The sequence below is a fragment of the Grammomys surdaster genome, unplaced genomic scaffold, assembly GCF_004785775.1.
Source record: "Grammomys surdaster isolate TR1022 unplaced genomic scaffold, NIH_TR_1.0 64, whole genome shotgun sequence".
Lineage (NCBI taxonomy): Eukaryota > Metazoa > Chordata > Mammalia > Rodentia > Muridae > Grammomys > Grammomys surdaster.
The window spans coordinates 10,781,633-10,802,514 of NW_021604566.1; the positions used below are offsets into that span (position 1 = coordinate 10,781,633).

At 43.4% G+C, this 20,882-nt stretch overlaps 1 pseudogene; it reads right to left on the reverse strand.

The window, feature by feature from the left end:
- Positions 1 to 19,934: 19,934 nt before the first annotated feature.
- LOC114623627 lies at positions 19,935 to 20,345 on the reverse strand (annotated as a pseudogene).
- Positions 20,346 to 20,882: the final 537 nt, after the last annotated feature.

Consider the following 20,882-nt stretch of genomic DNA (forward strand, 5'->3'; position numbering starts at 1 on the left):
GAATTTGCAAGTCTAGTCAGTTCCCCACTGATGCTGAGACTGTTGGTCAGGACCACATTTTGATCACTATTACTGTACAATATTTGCATTGACTATGAGGGTGTATCCCCACCGGGCTCTAGAGCTAAAATACTTCTTATTGGATATTAAGCGGACGTCCTTCATAGTTATTACTATTATTACTTCATGCAGTGTGAGGTGGTCAAACCTAGTGGCTGATGTTGCAGTAAATATTGCTTGGAGGTTCTACCCCACCTTTGATCCTTTAGTTCCCAAATAAAAGACGTAAAACCTTTATAATAAACCTTTAAGCACTAGAGCCGCACAGATATCAACTCTCTGTGTGATTTTGTCTACTTCCCTGTCAATATCCCCAGAGATATCATTAGCCATGTTCTGCCTGGGCCATTCCTACTTTGTGCGGCGCCTACCACCCCGACCAGCAGGGAAGAAAGACTCGCACACCAGTTCCTTCCAGCAGCAGTTTACTCAGGAGTTGCTAGTTACATGAAGCTTGAAGGTGTGCCCCCCGAGCCAGCCCAGGAGCGAAGCTTTATACCCTGCGTAGGACTGCCCATGAGCCCATACCACGTCTCGCACTGTGATTGGTCAAGAACCCATGACACAAGATCAGGCCACCAGGAAGTACCGCCCCAGGACCAAACAAGGCTTGTTTACTCCAAGTCTGCAAGGGCAAGCAGGCACCATCTTTAAGGCGTGGCAGCAGCGCTCCACAGTTCCCCCTTTTTTGTTTTTAAGCAGTTTCAAGCTGTGACTGCCCGATCAAGCAAGCTCCATCATGTAGGATCTCACGATCAAGGGCAGACAGGCTCAAACCATGGGACTCACTCTACTGGGTGCAATGGGCAAAGCCCACCAGGTGCAAGAGCTGGGCCCAAGAAAAATGGAATAGACACCCATCCCGTGTGCAATGAAACCTATAGGCTTCCAGGGGTGCAAGGGCTGTCCAGACCTAAAATTTGGGGTAATGAGAGCAACTAATGCTTCAAAGCTACCAGCCATGCTTGTGGAGATACACACCCCCTCAATGGCCTGAAAGGCACGCACTACCAGCGCCCTCTCATGTCTCTGGGCCCTGACCATATGACAGATACAAGACAGGCAGAGAACACAGACGCCCACTAGGGCAACAGCTAGCACTCCTATACCCTGAAAATCTTCACAATGCAATGCTTCCGGGCTCACATGGGCAGGTCAGTACTGTTGTGTCTGGTCTTCCTAGAGGTACCGTCGTCTCTCGGCAGTGCTTTCTGCAAGTTGGACACAGCAACAGTTCTCTCAATGTCTATGACAGTGTACAGCTCTGTGCGCCGGGTGGGGGTTTGTAGGAGGGGAGTGGTTGTCGTTTCTGGAGTCTGAGGGTTGTCAGAGTCACTGCCCCTTTCCAAATCCACCTGTGTATAACTGAGTTGCCTATGTTCACTTCCCACAAGAGAGTGTCGGCTTGAGGGGTGAGATGAAGTATCTCCAAACGAGGGGTTGCAGGGATGCCCGTTGGGTAAGTTCTGAGCACCAAGCCCTGGAGTCGTAGGTGTTCGAGGTGTTCTAGGGACTTCCAATTCTGTCTGATGACTATTCCTTTCTACAACTGGCTCTTCCACCACATTTATACTATTATTTTGCATAATCTCTTGCAACATGTTAAATAATTCTTCTGCACGGGCACACTTAAAAACAAAAATTCCTTGTCCAGTTTGACACAATCGACCACTTTCAAAAGAAAACAGATTTGAGTCATAGCCGTACCGTCGCAGGCAGAGGTAGTGCCATTTCACCGAGTCTCGCTTCGGGGTGTACAGAATCAGTTCTGTGTCTGTGAGCTCCATGAAACCAGAGTCTAGCTCATTGCCATCATCATCAACGTTAACAACCTTAAACTTGTTCCTATGGTTATCTAGGACAGTGTCTTTATCTGGACAGCTACAACAACTACCCATGGCTTCGCTTTCTAACCTTTCTGCCGCTTTACCACGGTCTTTAGATTCGTCCCTCTCTTTGAAGTCTGTATTATTTTAGCCTCACTACCCTTGGCCTCTTTGATCTTTGTATACTTATGCCGTGTTCTTTCTCTTCCACACCTTTGTACTTGGCAGGAAATGTTTCCAATTCTTCACATTCACTCCCTCTCTTCCCTTTCTATGTCCTTCCCCAGTTTATCCCAGGTGGCCAAGGTAAGCTGTCCCGATACCACGAACCAAGGGGCGATGCGGTCCACTTCCTGGACAAACTGCTGTAGAGCCTTCTGTTTAAGGTAGTTAACAGTGGCACTCACGCCCTGGCTGGTGACAGTTAAGGCAAAAACACAGCACCAGGGATACTGCAATCGTGATCGCCACTACTAGAATAACTATCCACGGATCCACTCCTCCCGGCACGAACACATCCCACTGGCCTTTTTACTTTCACTTTTGCTTGCCTTAAAGAGGACCTTAAAGATTGAAGCCTCCTTCCGAGGACCTTAAAGATTGAAGCCTCCTTCCGAGGACTTTAAAGATTGAAGCCTCCTTCCGAGGACTTTAAAGATTGAAGGGCCCCACTTACCGGCCACTTACCGATCGATCGCCCTGACTGCTACTGGTTCTGGAACTCCCGGAATTCTAAGAAATCCCCGTGCAGGCCACCAAATGTGCGGCGCCTACCACCCCGACCAGCAGGGAAGAAAGACTCACACACCAGTTCCTTCCAGCAGCAGTTTACTCAGGAATTGCTAGTTACATGAAGCTTGAAGGTGTGCCCCCGAGCAGCCCAGGAGCGAAGCTTTATACCCTGCGTAGGACTGCCCATGAGCCCATACCACGTCTCGCACTGTGATTGGTCAAGAACCCATGACACAAGATCAGGCCACCAGGAAGTACCGCCCCAGGACCAAACAAGGCTTGTTTACTCCAAGTCTGCAAGGGCAAGCAGGCACCATCTTTAAGGCGTGGCAGCAGCGCTCCACACTACTTTATCAGTCTGACCCTCATGGCCATGCATTCAGGATCCACTTACCCCATGGTGACTTCTTCCTTCTTTCCCTCCTCTCCTCATGGTCTCTTTAGAGATCCCAAGCCCAGGACCTCGAGCCCTACTACCTCTCTTCTGCCCAGCTACAGATCCTAACCTTGTGTTTAAACTTGGCACAGGGAGTGGCACTATTAGGAGGTATGGCCTTGTTGGAAGTGTGTCACTGTGGGGTGGGCAATGAGACCCTCCCTCCTCCTAATCACATGGGAGCCAGTATTCTGGTTGCCTTCAGATGAAGATATAGAACTCTTAGTAACTCCTGAACCATGCCTGCCTGGATGCTGCCATGTTCCCACCTTGATGATAATGGACTGAACCTCTAAATCTGTAAGCCAGCCCCTAATTAAATGTTGTCCTTATAAGAGTTGCCTTGGTCATGGTGTCTGTTCACAACAGTAAAACCCTAAGACCCCTTGCCTTCATCTCTAATTGGTTAATAAAGGTGTCTATAGCCTATATAGTCCAGGAGTGGAGTTACCTGGCTTTCTGCTTATTCCTCACATGGCCCAAGGCTGTTCCTGAGACAGTGTCTTTATGCTTGTCACTTGCTCTGACTTGATGGCTCTTCATTTATGGGTTTCTATCCAAACTTATCTTATTCTAATGGCATCTTTGCTCAGAGATGCTTCCCTTGAACAATCTATTTGGATCCCATCTGAATTAGTTATATTGTTTTCATCACTAATGGATAACATAGATGTGTTTATTTAGGTGCTGGGATCAAGACTGACAGTATTAATATTTCCTTGCTTTTTTTTTTTTTGCTAGTCTTTCAGTAAAAAGTAAGATCCATGAAAGAAGGAACATTATGCATACATGATGGCTATTCTTGGTTATCAACTTGACTACATCTGGAGGACACACTTATCAGGGATTTCTGCTTAAATTGAAGCAGGTAGGTCCATTTCTAATCTAGATCTTTAAGGTTGGAATATACAAGACTTTATTTCTAACTTTGACGGGAGAAGACACACCTTAATCTGGGCCACACATTTTGTTGGAATTTTATATAAGGTCATGGAAGAAGGAAGCCTTTACTCTTTGCTTGCTTGCCCTCACTTTGCTAGCAAGTCCATTTCTTCATTGGCATTAGAGCCTACTGCAATATTCTAGTGTATATTGAAGGCCAACTGGCACATTTATCCATATGGATTGAGCAGCTACTGGATTCTTGGACTTTCCATTCACAGCCAGCCTCTGTTGGTTAGTCAGAAAGATATTCTCAAGTGGCATAGAGCATTATGTTTTGTAGAACCTCTTCTTCCTTGGTGCATGGGGCCTTAACTTGACTCTAGGTGGGCAGATGATGTCTGATGACACAGTCACTGTTTCCTTTTGCCCTTTAGCTGGAAGTCTTTCTGGTGATTTCCACTGTCTCCTTGCCCTGTCCTGTTATCCTTGATTTCCCGGGGCAGGAGGAGCCCTTGGAGAGGAATCCACAATGGATCCGTCTACAGTGACGGATGCATATCATATACCAATTTTCTTCTGGAGAAGTGAAAACAGGTCAAGTTAATGATTAGCTTATTTCCTTCTGCAATACAACCAGGGAGGTTAGAATATACACAAGTATGAGTCTATGCTAGAAATAATCCTACAACATAAGCAGAAACCAAAACAATATTTAATGGTTTATGATTTAACCACAATAGATGAATCAAAAACAGTTCTACCTGTTGGGCTGAGGAAAAAGAAGTATTAATAGATTGATGAATGTCTTGACCATGAATCTCATAGATCATTAGATAAGCCATCAGTAAAATTAATATCTGCCTATGTAATGGGAGAAAGTTGGTCAATTTTTGTAACCAGAAATTCAGTTTGAGAAAATCCCATAGTTTACCAGCTGGATAATGATTTAATCTGAAAATGAAATTTGAAAATCTATAAAGCTTCCAGTGCCATTAAAACTGACTGTTATTTAAGGGTAAAATAATAATACAGATCAAATCCATATAATTGTTGACTTAGGGTTTTCTCCTGACTTACTAATTGAGTAAGAAGCGTAAGGTAAGCAGTTATCACTTTCTGGCCCTTTTGGTGTAAATAGAGCCATTCCAAAGGGTTGTCTTCTTGTGCATATATGCCTGCAGGAGACAATTTAGTGGGGAAAATCAGTGAAAGGTGCACACGATACACAAATGCCTCATTTAACCTGGATTCAAAAAGCTGCAGTTGTTTTTTTCTTGACTCTCAAGATAATATGAGAGGATTGTCTAACAATGTCTTTCCTTCTAGAATTTTTAAATAAATTGGTTAGTACATAATTAGATAAACATTTTGATTTTGCTGAAACTGCACTGGAAATGCCAAGTGCAGCTGCTGAGGCCTGGTAGGAATTGATAAACAAATTCCCTTCCCCTGCCATGCCTTAGCTTGCCTAGGTTGTAAAGTTAATATTTTCATAGGTTGACCTAAATTCTTCTCAAAATATGGAGAGGATTCAAGATTAGTTTGATTATAAAATTCCTCATTCCATGCTTCAATGTCATTTTTAGGCAGGGAAGGATGTGTAATTAAAGGAGGCTCCAGCAAGGGAGCTGAGGGAATCCACACTGGCAGTTATTGGTGGTACTATTTTTACTTTCAATTTTGCCTGAATGGGTAAGATCTTTTTTTTTCTTTTTTCTTTTCTGCCTCTTTCACCAAATTTAAGGTTTGATTATCCAGTTTATATTCATTTAAAGAATTAGCCATCTCTTGATTAATAGCCTCCTTCCTTGTCTTCCTTAAGTATTTTATTAACAGTTTAAACTAATGCCCAAGTAACCCAACATTGAACAGGTATCAATAAGTGTACTGTGCTCTCAAGGGTAGAGCCGCATTAACAGGAGAAAGGGGTACACAGCCACAGTTAGCTAATGCATGGTTTATTGAAAGTTTCAGCATCTTTTGTACAGAAGGCAGAATAAGGATTTTCCCACAGTTTCCAGTTTATACCAGGTGCTGTTTACCTAGCAATAGCTTATCTTGGTTCAAGGTGACCCAAACCTCGAGAAATCTGTCTGCAGTCCAACTCTTAGATGTGTTGCTTCTTATAATTAAAAACAAAGTTACTTTCTCATGAGACAAGGAACATGAAGGCCACTTCCTCAGGTTTGCTGCTTACTTGGCAGGACACCAGGATTCTCTGAAGAGAAAGTATACCTCTTTGGTCTCAGTCTGCTGAGAATGACAAGGACCCTAGGTTGGCTCGAAGCTAGCAAGCTGGGAGCAGTGTCCTCATATAATTTCTCTACAAACAGGATTCTCGTTTATATGTCTTTTCAATATTCTCTTGGATTTTCCCCCATACTTCCTTTTTTAAAGTTCTCTCTTCTGGAAACCAAGGATTATAACCGTAAACAACTTGCAAGTAATATAATCGTTGTGCTAATACTTGTGATCCTTCTTTCTTGAAAAACTTACATACAAGCTTGACATGAGGCCAACCTTCCGTGGTTTCTGCCCCATTCTTCTCACTCACCCCTGTGAGGCTTTTGACTCTCTTGTCTCTCTTATCAGGACTTCAGGATTCATGTTGCCATTTACTTTCCAATTGAAAATGACAGAGGGCCCGGGAGAATGAGCCAATACACGAGGCAGACCAATAGTCAGATTTACTTAGAGCATCAGACATTTTATACTCTGAGGCTTGAGAAGAATCACTTGAGACAAGCTGCTTGTGGTGAAAACATGTTTTCTCATACAGACATATAAACAAATAACCAGCCTTAGCATATCAAGTTCCAATAAGACTAGGTGCATCTTCTCTTATTGATTTTATAAGTTTTCTTGTGGTGCCCTTGACCTCTCTGGCTCCTATAATCCTTCTTCCCCTTCTTCCACAGGAATCCCCAAGCTCCACCTAATATTTGGCTGTGAATCTCTGCAATTGCTTTCATCAGTTGCTGGGTAAAGCCTCTCTGATGACAGTTATGCTAGGCTCCTGTCTGCAAGCATAGCAGAGTACTATTAGCTGTGTTACGGGTGGGTTCCCCCTCATGGAACAGAGTCTCAAGCAGGACCAGTTGACAGTGGGTCATCCTCTCAATTTCTGCTCCATCTTTACTCTTGTACATTTTGTAAGCAGAACAAAAAGGTAAAAGGTTTTGTGGTTGGGTTGGTATCCTAATCCCTCCAGTGATGGCCAGTTCAGGATCCATATTCCTCATTGCTAGGAGTCTTAGCTAGGATCACCATTGCAGATTCCTGGGAGTTTCCATTACCCTAAGTTTCTAGTTCATGCCAGAGGTGCCCCCTCCTTCTTTGCAGTTTTTGCCAATTTCTTTATGGGAGGTTAGACAGAGTCCCTTGGGCCAGATGTTAGTGGTGATGACAGTGGTCATATCCAGCACTCCTTTAGTCCATTTGAACAACTATATCAAAATACCACAGACTGGATCAAGTATAAACAATAGAAATTTGTCCCTCACAGTCATGAAGGCTAGAAAAGGTCTAACTATGTGTCTGGTAAGAGCTCACTCTCTTCCTGTGTCCTCACATGGTGGGTTGGGCAACCAGCTACTTGTGACTTGATTTTTTATAAGAACACTAATTCCATCCATGGTGGTAAACCTTGTATCACTTAATCATTTCTCAGATGACCCTATCTATATTTTAAAATTTATTTTGTTCATGAGACTGAGTCAACATATAGTCCAGCATTGGGTTGAAATCCAGATTTCCCACCTCAGCTCTCTGAGTAATTGGTTTATACACAGGTGGACCACCATGTACCACAAAGGTCTCACGTTCCCTCATATGAATTGGGGTAGGGGAGACCAGCCTTCTGACTATATAGCACATTTCCAATATTTGTTGCGTGACTAATAGATGACAGATTCTTTTCTAAGTGTGTTATATGTGTTAACTTACTTACTTTTCACGCTTGTGTTATAGGTAGATACATTTGTTAACCCATGGTTTCACTGAGGGTAAATCGGGTGTATACCGAGTATTATTATTCTCCTGGGGCTAGTGAGTTTTCTACTTAGTAAGATAAGAGCCCAGAACACTGACTCCACACTTCTCTCTCTCTTTTTTTTTTCCTATAAAGTACTGGGGGAAACAGAGAGTGGTTATAAGCCAGAATTAACTTGCTCTATTCTTTAGAAGTTGATCTGCACATTCTATTTTTCTCTGAAGACTTAGCCTAAATTCAGGTTGCAGCATCCTTTGCAAAAATGTCACAAAAGTACAAGGAAAGGCTGCCAGAACCTCCCATTTAATAACTAACGGTGCCACAACCTATTAAATTATTCTTCCTTAACACAAGATTATTTTAGCTGGAAAAGAATAATATTTTGTCTCAATAGCATGTTAGCTGAACTCATCTTCAACTTAGGTCACAGTCACCTGAGTCAGTAACAATTGTTAATTTCCTTATGCTAAGGGATGCAGAGGTTTTTCTGTGAAGGAGATGTTCAGTTCTGTGCAGTTAGGTTTTAGAGGAGGTGTGCTGCCAGGACATTTTAGATGTGGTTAGACCCCCTAGAGCCCCAGTAGGAGGAGCTTGGTGAAGCCAGGCATTGGCAGGATTTCCATGCACTTCCCAGGAGTCTTGGCATGGCATCAGCATTAGAGTAAGGGGGCACTAGCTGCATTTGCCTAACTGTCTGACCCAAGGAAAACTGGAAAATGGAGGTTAGCATAGAAATTCCTCTATAGGAGTGCTGTGAGGATTGAAATTTAGGACAAAGAAAGCATTAGGCCAGTCTCTGGCATATTGTAAATACTCGGTAACATAGCTACTGCTGGCACCCCTCCCCTTTTTATGGCTTTCGAATAATTTTGCATAGACTCTTTTGTGAACATTGTCTTGCCTTTGTTATGAGCTACGCTTACCTCATCCATAGAAACCTCTGTGTTTTGATGGTGATACTCAAGGACATGAGCTCCATCTCTAACATCACCAACCCTAAAACCAAACCTTGGATTTTTATCTTCACCTTGGGTCAGAAAGGCCACAATTTCAATAATGAATCAATGTGTAACTAGAATGCTATAGGCTATGCTGCTTCTAACCATAAATGCCACTGAGCAGTGAAAGGAATGGAATCTTAGCTTTCCTCAGATTGCTATCAGTGAGAAGACGTCGTGTATGCCTTAAGTCTCATCTTCAACTAACACACTGTACAGGGTATGGGAACAAAGGCAAGTTAATTATTCCACAGTTCAGTCTTTGTCTCTCTATGGTGAGCTGGTCAGCCGCCTCTCCTTAATCCTTTCTTTCTCCCCTCGTTATTGTCTCTCTGTGCAATAATATTGTAAATCCTCAAGCCTGCTGAGGGCACAGCCTGGGCTACAGGTTAACTATATACAAAGCAATGATGATGTGTGTGTGCTGAGCGATTTATAATATATCAGATGCACATTCCTTTCTATAATATAAAGTACACATAATAAAAACGAGTAGTCTTATAAATATAGAACATAGAAGTGTCCTTACCTACCACCTTTCAAATTCATGCAGCTGAAAGTATACATTTCATATACATATATATATATACACATATATATATATGTATATATATATATGCATTTCATATATATCACATATATTTTATGTTCATAAAAACCTGTCATGAAGGCCTTGTATTCCTATGAAGTGGAAGTTGAAAATGTTAATGGGGAAAACATCAAGCAATACCTTCTTGAAACGTGATGAGGCCGGGCGGTGGTGGTGCACACCTTTAATCCCAGCACTTGGGAGGCAGAGGCAGGCGGATTTCTGAGTTCGAGGCCAGCCTGGTCTACAGAGTGAGTTCCAGGACAGCCAGGGCTATACAGAGAAACCCTGTCTCGAAAAAACAAAAAACAAAAAACAAAAACAAAAACAAAAACAAGATGAAACGTGATGAAACCACTGTTTTTCAGAACTGCAACATGGAATACTTACATGTATGTAACTATGATGACAATATTTAGAAATGAGTGACTTTTCTAATAATCACTAACGTCATATGCGTCCCCTAAGCAATTAAAAGCTGGGAAGACCAGAAATCTTGCTTTTAATTTGCATCTGTCTCCTTTGTTTTAAAATCTTGAGTTCCTCTGGTTCAACCTACAGCCATGCTAATCATTGAAGGGATATCTGCCTAAATATGGACAATACCTAATTTATCTCATTCCCCTCCTCAGCGCTGAAGGTCCAGGCATAAGAATAACTGAGGCATCCTACTGTCAGTGTTTCTGTTTTGTTTGTGAACACAGCATTTTATGTAACCTAGGCTGGTCTCACGATTTCTTTGTTGTTAAGGACAACATTCTTACCTCTGCTCTCCAAGGAATGCTGGTGTGTGCCACCATGGTCAGTTTCTGGCGTTGAGGGATGCTAAGCTAACGTCCTACCAATTGGGCTCTGTCTCTAGCAGCTGCCAACTTTTATCATGTATTCTTGAAGATCAACAAAAAGTTACATGGAAGCCTCCTGTAAATTTGTATCATCATGGACTCCAGGGACAGCAGAGGCTCATAGGCAGGTTCCTGTGTCTGTCATGACCAGCTCCAAGCAGGAGGGACTCTGTAATGGGAACAAGTTGTCCCTAGAGTGGGAATCAAACCTCAAGTTCCTTGAAAGGAGCTTTTCATTTGCTTTTTGCTGTTTTGTGTTGCAGTAATAATTAATTCAAAAGTTTCTACCTTACCTTTGATCATCTAGATCCCTGTTAAAAAACACAAAACCTTTATATTTATAACAAGCCTTGATAGCACTAACGCTGGGCAGGTATCAACCCTCTAAGCTTATTTTTCTACTTTCCTGTCAATAACCCAGAGATATAACTCGCCATGTTCTGTCTGGGCCACTCTTACTCTGACTTACTCCTCAAACCTCAAGCCCAGAAACTGAAGCCCCCCTGCCTCTCTCCTGCCAAGCTACAATGTCGGGCCATGAAAGGGGTCTTGGCTTTTGGTAGAGCACGGGCTGGAAGTAGCCTGGAGACTCTGCAAGGGACAGGCATCTATTCCGCCATGATCCCAGAATCCAGGCTCCTAACACGCGGTCTAAGATCTCCATTTGACCTGCACTGTTCGCCACATAGGCCATTGCAGACCCTTCCAAAGAGCACAGGTAGAGGGCGTGACTACAGGCCTCAGGCCCTAGAGGGATTTACATACTAATGAGATACCTGAAGGCCAGAGGGCAGAGCCAATTAAGCATTCTTCCCCAGACTCTTCCCCCTTCTCCCTCCCTATTTAACTGGGTTCTGCCCTGAGTTTTATGGGGGTACTGCAAGATCTATCTATATCTGCCATGAAAATAAACCCTTTTGGAACCATGGACTTTCCCGTGTCTTTGGGGCCCGCAGTGGGAAAATGAAGAGAAGGCCTTTTATGAGCTGCTAATGCTAAGCCACCACCACCACAGTTGCTTAACTACTCGCCTGGAGGACCTCTCTGCTTTATAGCCATGGGGACTGCATCTTCAAGCAAGCTAGCCTGGCCGCTGAGTCTGCTAAGTCAGTACAGTAACCGAGTCTCTCCTGAGGGGTGCTGCTGGGGCTTCTTTCTTCTCCTCCCACCCCCATTTCTCTCAGCATGGGGCGGAAGGTTGCATGCCCACACGTCCCCAGTCTTGGTCCTTCTACAGCTTCTCAGCAGAGTCTGAGAGCCCAAGGGCTTGAGACCAGTCACTCCCTGGCCACCTCCTGGCCTGGGGTTCCCCAATCCAAGAGCTCTGCATCCCCGAGGAACTTCAGACTGAGTGAGAACTTCCCCCACCGGGCAGGGCCCCTAAGTGCCCACCTGGTGCCGTGTGCAGAGTGAACTCAGTCAAGATTCCTGCACTCCAGTCTCTTTGGAGCTGTGGGAATCACAACAACCCAACAAGACTCAAGAACCCACACCTGAACCCACGTGTGAGCTAATCATTTCCCACACTACAAGGCATAGACATCTTTATTGACAAATCAAGGAAAACTTGAGGGGCAAGGTTATATAACATCACTTGGTGAATGTGAGGATTCCTAGTCCCTGGGGGCAACCAGACCTTGGGGGCCAGTATTTAACATTATAGTACATAGCAACAGACCAAACCTCAACATTTTAGTTTATGGTAATTTATAATTTTATTTGTTATTTTTAAAATCTGAAGTGGGATTAAGAAGATGTCCCAGATGTGGAGAGGCAGAGAGCCACTGAGGAAATGTAGCAAGGTCTGGAAGAAACATTTTGGTAGAGACTCCAACCATAAGGTAGTGTCTCTGTTTATTTTTTTCAAGGTCTTAGAAGGGTTACTACATAAGATGGGGTTGCAGGAGCATGGTGGTTATGCTTTTGTGTGTTTAAGGACAACACTGCAGCCTGTGTGGATGTTCCTCCCACATCCCCTCAAACAATAAGAACTTCTTCAGGACATTTTCAGCAGATTTGATAGTGATTGATCAGACTGCTTGGTTTGATAGCAGCAGTGACTTAGCTGTGTGTACCCCTTGCTTCTGCCCCATGCCTTCCTGTATTTAAGTCTAAAGCTCTGTCAGCACTTAGAAGATGGGTGGAAATCCTTGCTTCCAGTGTTCCTGCACAGCTATCCGATTAAACTCCCCCCCCATGTTACCCCATTACTTCTGCTTCTTTCCTCTGGAGAGTTATGGGCAAGCCTAGTATGTCGGGAGATCTAGAGTTGGTGCTCTGGTTAAGTCTTCAGCCAACTGTTTCTTACCTAAAACAAAACCTAAATCTAAGCCTTTAGGTCAAGCCTTTAATCCCAGAAGTTTAGGCTAAGGCTACTGAGTGAGCTCTAGCTTAACTGCTTCTCCAGCCTCCAATACATACAAACATACATATATACATACATACACACACACACACATGCATATACATATAAATACATGCATACAAACCCACATACATAGATACACACATAGACTGGTTAATCTACCAAAATGTTAAGGTATAATAAGGTAGCAGGTATGTCTTTATTATATTATTTTTTCTACTTCGTAAGTTTGGAATATATAGTCTTTTAAAAACTAAAAGTATTCAGATTGCCATGGAATGTAGTAATTCTAAATAGCATTTCTCTCAAATTGTCTTTTCAAGTTCTTGACTGACAAAACTGAATCGGCTTCCCCCTCCCCTCAGTTTTAGTGGTTCATTTATTTGGCCAGTAGAGGTCGCCATACAATGAACTATTTGATTAAACTACTATGTGACATAATTTCCTCCACATAGTTTTTTTTTTTTTTTTCAGTTTTTTCCCCCCAATCCGCAAAATTCCTTCTTGCAAGTTCTTCTATAAGCCAAGATGGGTAGAACTAAGCCAGGGTAAATGTACGGCCTTAGGTCCAAAGAGCCAGTTTCAAGTGACTGTGCAAATAGAAGTAACTTTGCTAATGTGGCTTTGCTCTGGGGGTTTGAGAACTTATTGTGACTTCAAAATACGTTTCCTATATCTACTCTCCACAGAGTCGTATGGCACCTGTTGGGGTGAGATCATGAGAGTCAGCGATTGAGGAACAGAGGTGTACTCAATCAGAGGAGAGGTGGCACCGGTGAGCAAGGCCACACTTCCATGATTGGGTTGCAACGCTAGACATCTTTGGAGTGCTTGCTTGCATTAAGGCTGTCTTTCTCCTTCCTGAAGGTCTTTTTCCTATCATGCACAGTTTGCCTCTCTCCTTGGATATTTCACATTTCAGTAACAGAAAGAATCCATTTTAGATAACACAAATCACAGGATAATGACTTGTATCTTATGACAAGAATATGGAGGAGACAAGCATAGGCTGGACAGCATCGTCAAAGACCCAGATTCCTTTAAAACTATTTGCATGTATTCTTTTGAGAATTTCATAATATGTACAATGTATCTCGGTCATATCTATCCCTAACTCTCCTTTCTGACTCCCAGGACCCCTGTCACGGCTTCCCCCATACCCTCTTCCCCCTTCATGCTTCTTCTTGTTGCCTGTATGAGCATGGCTAACCTCTCAATGCTCACATCCTGGAAAAAGTGACTCCCCTTATACCACCAGTTATCAGTTGCCAGAAGCTCCTCAGCTGAGTGGAGTCTCATGAGCCCCTTCCCTGTTGGTACCGGAATGTTACTTGGATTGATCACGTGCAGAGCCATTTGTAATTAACTGGGGTAATGGCCGCGATATGTCCAGAAGATGTCATTTTAGAGCATCCCTTCCTGTTCTCTGGCTCTTATGTTTGTTTCGTTTCCTTTTGTTTTGTCTTGTTTTCTGTTCTCTCATCTATGCTGTCCTCTGGGTAGGGTTTGCTATAGATGCCCCATTTAGGGCTGAGCATGCAATTACTTACTTTCTGTGCTTTGCCCGTTTATAAGTCTCTGTATCAACTACTCTGTACTGCACAAAAAAGCTTCTCTGACCTAAGTTGAAAGTAGTACAGATCTATGGCTATAAACAAAATACTTAGAAGGTAGTTTAATCACATATCTATTTAGAAAAAGTAGCAGGCTCTCCCTAGGGCATATAATCTCCCTAGTCCCTCCCCCACAAACACATAGACACAGACATGCACACAGACACACAGACACAGACACACACACGCACACACAGGATCTTATATAGCCCAGGCTATCTTTGAACTTACTTGGTAGTTGTCTTAGTCAGGGTTATTGTTACTGTGATGAAATACCATGACCAAAGCAACTTGGGGAAGAAAGGGTTTATTTGGCTTCCACATTACAGTTTATCATCAAAGCAAGTGTCTTAGTTAGCGTTTTATTGCTGTAGAGACACTATGACCACAGCAACTTTTATATAGGAAGATATTTAATTGAGGCTGGCTTATAGTTCAGCGGTTTGGTCAATTACCATCATGGCGGGAAGCGTGTAAGAGTGTAGGTAGACATGATGCTTAGAGAGGGGCTGAAAGTTCTGTATCTTAATAATCAGGCAGCAAGAAGGAAGAGTGAGCTACTGGGCTCAGGTATTGAGCTTCTGAAACCTCAAAGTCTAGCCTTGCTGACACGCTTCCCCCAACAAGGCCACACCTACTAATAGTGCCACTCCCTATGTGCCTATGGGGACCATTTTCATTCAAACCACCACAGAGAATCAGGATAGGAATTCAAACAGGGCTGGAATCTGGAGGCAGGAGCAGATGCAGAGATCATGGAGAAGTGAGGCTATAGCTTATTCTCCAATGGCTTGCTTAGCCTGCTTTCTTATAGAATCCAGGACCACCAGCCCACGTGTAGCACCACACACAATGGGCTGGGCCTCTCGCATCAATCACCAATTAAGAAAATGCCCTGCAAGCTGTCCTCTAGCCCAGTCTTTTTTTTTTTTAAAGTTGTATTTATTTTATTTTATATGACTACACTGTAGCTGTCATCAGAAGAGGATATCAGATCCCATTACAGATGGTTGTGAGCCATCATGTGGTTGCTGGGAACTGAACTCAGGACCTCTGGAAGAGCAGTCAGTGCTTTTAACCACTGAGCAATCTCTCCAGCCCTATAGCTCAGTCTAATGGAGGCATTTTCTTAACTGAGGTCCTCTCCTTTCAGATGACTTTAGCTTGTGTCCATTGTTGTAAAACTAGCCAGCACAACAGCTGAGAATGGCTCTGAACTTCTGATATTCTTTTGTCTACTGTCTGAGTGCAGGCAGACACTGTGCTTAGAGAGGGGCCTTCCATACACATGTGGTACATCCTCTGCTCTGACTCCATGCTCTCCCCTGAATCCCTCTTGGTTTTTCTCCTCCTTCCTGCTTTTATGACACACATCATAGTATATATTTTTATCACTCCCTCTTACCATTCCTTTAGAATTCCTCCCGTTGTCTCAGAGACTGGTTTCTCCCTCGCTCTTCCCCTTTCTTCCCTCATTCCTTCCTTCCAGCTTTTGTTAAATTTTTAAAAGTACATTTGTATATTTGTATATGTATGTATATGGGTATATGCATGCCACACTACACACATAAAGATCAGAGGAATTCGTGGAAATGGCTTTTCTTCTTCCACGGGTTTTTGAGGGATCAGAGCAGATTGTCAGGCTTGGCAACAAATGCCTTTATCTGCTGAGTCATCTTGCCAGACAGCCACTCCTACCCTGACAGCTCCACAGCTACTTCACCATATAGCCTTGACCGGCCCTGAATTTGCTGTTTGATCTTCTGAAGACCCTCATCCCTCTACTTCCTAAGTACTAGGATTGCAGGTGCACACTGATGGGTTTATAAAAAGATAAAGAGAAAGAGAATATGTTCTATGGGTGTGTGGTGAGGTATGGGGGAAGGGGATGCCTCAGTGGGCCTGTGCCAGGCATCTCTTCCCCCTGAGGGACCAGCCACATAGAGTTTATTCAGGGCATGGGGAGGGGAGTTAAGAGAGTAGTAGAGGCAGAGAGAGGGAGAGAGTAGAGAAGTAGAGGCTGGCCATGACTATGTGGAGGGGGGCATGGAAGGGAAGAGCCCAAGAGGACAAGAGAGAGGCAAGAGAGCAAGAGACAAGAGTGCAAGAGAGAGATAGAGTGTTGGGAGCAACCTTGTTTATACACTGAAGGCCTACATCGGCCATAGGCCTAAGTCAGCCATACATGCCTGCTAATACAAAGTCTTGATTTCTGTGGTAAAACACTGACCCTAGAACAGATAGCTATAAATCTTGTAGACAGGCAGCCTTGGTGGAAAACTACCAACCTAGATAAGAGCAAGTAGTCATATATCCTGTGGATAGGTATCTTTGGTAGAAAATACCAGCTTGGATAAGAACAAATGAATCATAGACAGAGTCATAGTGACCTGTTCCCTGCTTCTTCACCCAGCCAAAACCCTGTTCTGGAAGATATTTGTACTCCCCTTGAGAACACCTACGCTCCTGCGTCATCCCCCTCCCCAAATCCTGCCTCTATGTGTATATAACCCCTGTGTGAAAAAAAAGTAAAATAATGGTTTGATCAGACTATAGACAAGCCGTGGTTCTTTGTGTAACCCTGTTTCCCCCATTCTTTCTTTCAGGTGGTTCCCCGGACCCTGTTCACTGCCCTGCTGGACAAGGCAAGAGGGGAGGGGCAAGCAGCCCCTTTTATAGTGGACCAGGTCTACTTGGCTGTTGCCAGGTAACTGTGGTGAGGAGCATACCTGACTGTTGCCAGGTAATGATGGTGTGTGTGATGTATGTATTCATGTGAGTTTGTGGATATGGAGGTCATTGAATGTCTTCCTCTATTTCTCTCTATCTTATTTTGAGACAGGGACTGAATCTGGAGCTTACCAGTTATCTACTGTGGTGGTTTGAATATATTTGGCTTTGACAGATTCACGTATTTCAATGCTCCACCATAGTGTGCCCGTATTGGAAGAGGTGTGGCCTTGTTGGAAAAAGTGTGTCATTGTGTGGGTGGTCTTTGAAGACTCCTCTGCCCAGTGCTGAAGACAGTCTTTTGCCTGCCTGCCAAGAAGACAGTCTCTTGGCTGCCTTCAGATCAAGATACAGATCTCTCGGGTTCTGCAGCACCAAGTCTGTCTTCACGCTGATATGTTTCCCACCATGATAATAACAGACTGAACCTCTGAAACTGTAAGCCAGCCCCAATTAAATGTCTTATGTATAAGAGTTGCCCTGGTCATTTTTTCACAACCCTAACCATGTTCTCGAGGTTGGCTGGCCATTGAGCTGTGGAGATCTTGTCTCCACCTACCAGTGGTTGGTGTTATAGAGGTCCTTTCACGTAAGTGCTGGATATCTGAACCCAGGTCTACATGTTTTTTTTTTTTTTTTTTTTTGGTTTTTTAAGAAAGGGTTTCTCTGTGTAGTTCTGGCTGTCCTGGAACTCACTCTGTAGACCAGGCTGGCCTCGAACTCAGAAATCCGCCTGCCTCTGCCTCCCAAGTGCTGGGATTAAAGGCGTGTGCTACCACCGCCCGGCCCCCAGGTCTACATGTTTGTTGCATAGCAGGTACTTTGTCCACTAAGCCACCTCCAGCCTCCATTTTTACTGGAGTACACATAATGTATACACATAACTTTAAATATACATTCCACATGAAAGAAATGTAAACTTTGTCTTTACAAGTCTGGCTTATATTGTTTAATGCAATGATCTCCAGGTTATTCATTTTCTTGTGTACTGACATACACATTTATGATTGTTTACAGTTGTGATGGTTAGTTTTTTTTTTAAGATTTATTTATTTTATTTATGAGTACACTGTACTATCTTTAGACACACCAGAAGAGGGCATCGAATCTCATTATGGATGGTTGTGAGCCATCATGTGGTTGCTGGGATTTGAACTCAGGACCTCTGGAAGAGCAGTCAGTGCTCTTAACCACTGAGCCATCTCTCCAGTCCATGATGGTTAGTTTTAACTGCCAATTTGACACAATCTAGAATCAGTGGAGAAGAGAGTCTCAATAAGGAATTGTCTAGATCCTGTTCACTGGTGAGGGGTTATCCTGACTACGTTAATTGAGGTGGGAGGAACTGTCCACTGTAGGTAGCATGGAGTCTGAGGGGTTTCTGGTGGAGTCTCAATTCATTAGCACATGAATTCCCATCAGGAATCCCACTTCAGACAAATACCTTTCTTCTTATTTTTTCCCCTTTCCTTATAGTGTTGGTGATTAGACCTAGGGCTTCCAAAGTAAGTGCTGTATCAGTGAGCTACACATTTTAAAAATAGTCCAACCCTACTTTTAATATCCTTAGCTAAATGTAATCGATTCAAAACTGAGCTACAGGCCTGGCATGGTGGCACATGCCTTTGATTCCCATACTTAGGAGGCAGAGGCAGGTATATCTCTGAGTTTGAGGCTAGCTTGGTCTACATAATCCAGTTCCAGGATAGCACGGTTTGCATAGTATGATCCTGTTTCAAAAAACAAAGAAAACAAAACAAAGCAAAAACAACTAACTAACCAAACAAAACACTTAATCTACTGATCTATACCTTTCAGCCCTAAAAGTCTTCAAAATCCTGCACCACAAGTTACTGAGTCACAGTAACTTACTGAGTCACTTACACAGTGGTGTAAGTATCAAGGGGAAGGCAGGGACTTTGTTCTGCAAGAGACTCAAGAGTGGAGAAGGCAACCAACAGTGGTCCTGCCCTTATCCCATTCCTATCCGGGTGATTTTGTCCCAGTTTGTATGGGAGGTAACTCTTCTTGCCTAAAAATGCAGTAACTTTTCATATCAAAATACTTGTTTGAGTACTAGATGGGCAACTGGAAATTTCTGAGAGATCTTACCTCATTGTCCTTTTGGTTCCAGTAAAATACAGTGAGATCTGATACGATTACAGTTTTAAATCTTTCTTTTGGAAACCTTTGTTTTCCTCCTGTCTGGAAGCTTTTAACAATTTCCTCTCTTCGCCATTTTCTGAAATTTCATGTTGTTTAACATGATTTTTCTTAATTTAGAAAGTCGTGTTCTTTAGTCCTGTCTCATAAGTCTAGTGAATTGCATTATTTCTAGTAATTTCTCTGCTTCCTGTCTTCTCTGTTTCTGGAGCTTCTAATGGTCAATAAGAAGTTCTCTGGCTAATTGTTTGTTAGAAAAAAAATCGTTTTTCTCTTGTGGTTTTCTATTTCTTGGAAATGGAGCTAAGTATTTCGACAAGAATACTTAGTTCTTCTAACTTAAATCTTGCTTTTTAAAAAAGATGCATTGTTTATTTATGTGCCTGCCTCAGTCTATGTGTATCATGGCATGATGTATGGAGGTACCTTTGACCTCTGAGGTCAAAGGGTGTAAGATCCCCGGGAACTAGAGTTAGAGATGGTTGTGAGCATCCTGTAGGTGCTGAGAACCTAACCCAGGTCCTCTGTAAGAATAGCAAGTTCTCTTACCACTGAGCATCTCAACCGTCCCTAGTTAGTATTTTTTTTTTTTTTTTTTTTTAGAGAAACGTCGTTGTTTAATGGTAAAGCTCAGCACATTCCAGCACCAGGACTGGCATGGAGTCAAAGCAGCAGGGATGGCTGGGTGACCCCATGGAGCCTCACATAGCGAAGAGGATGAGGAAGGAGACCATCAAACAGAAGAGTCCCATGGCCTCAGACAGGACAAAGCCCAGAATGGCATAGGAGAAGAGCTGCTGCTTGAGAGATGAGTTCCTGGCATAGCCAATAATCAAGCTACCAAACACTGTGCAAATGCCAGCCCCTGATCCAGCCACACCAACTGTGGCGGCCCCAGCACCAATGAACTTGGCTGCCGTGTCGATGTCCCGGGAAATAACACTGGTCTGGAATTCCCATCTGGCCACCTGGAGAGGGGAGCTGCTGCAGGAAGGCTGTTTAGATGGGGCCACTGGTCTACTCAGGAGGGAGGCAGACACAGGCCTGATTAGACCCCTGGTACAGGAGCGGATCAGAACTGGAGAAATGAGCAGAGCCTTAGTGGTCTGCATTTTTATAGTGGTCTGCATTTTTCAATCTCCCAGCTTTAGCCCTTGGTCTCAGCGCTCAGCTCCCTACCCACCTGTTCGGGGTCCCTCCACTCCCCCCTAGTTAGTATTTTTAATGCCCATGAGTTCTGCCTTTTCTTCCGAGTTTTTCATCATGTTTGCTAGATGCCACATACTTTATCTTTCTCAAAATATACTTTATATTTCAGCTTTGCCTGCTTCCTTCATTTTCCCATTTGTTCTGATTTCTTTCTTTCTTCCTCCTTTCCACTCTTTGTTTTTGTTTTTGTTTTTTGAGACAGGGTTTCTCTGTGTAGCCCTGGCTGTCCTGGAACTCACTCTGTAGACCAGGCTGGCCCCGAACTCAGAAATCTGCCTGCCTCTGCCTCCCAAGTGCTGGGATTAAAGGCGTGCGCCACCACTGCCTGGCCTCTTTCTTTCTTTCTTTCTTTCTTTCTTTCTTTCTTTCTTTCTTTCTTTCTTTCTTTCTTTCTTTCTTCCTTCCTTCCTTCCTTCCTTCCTTCCTTCCTTCCTTCCTTC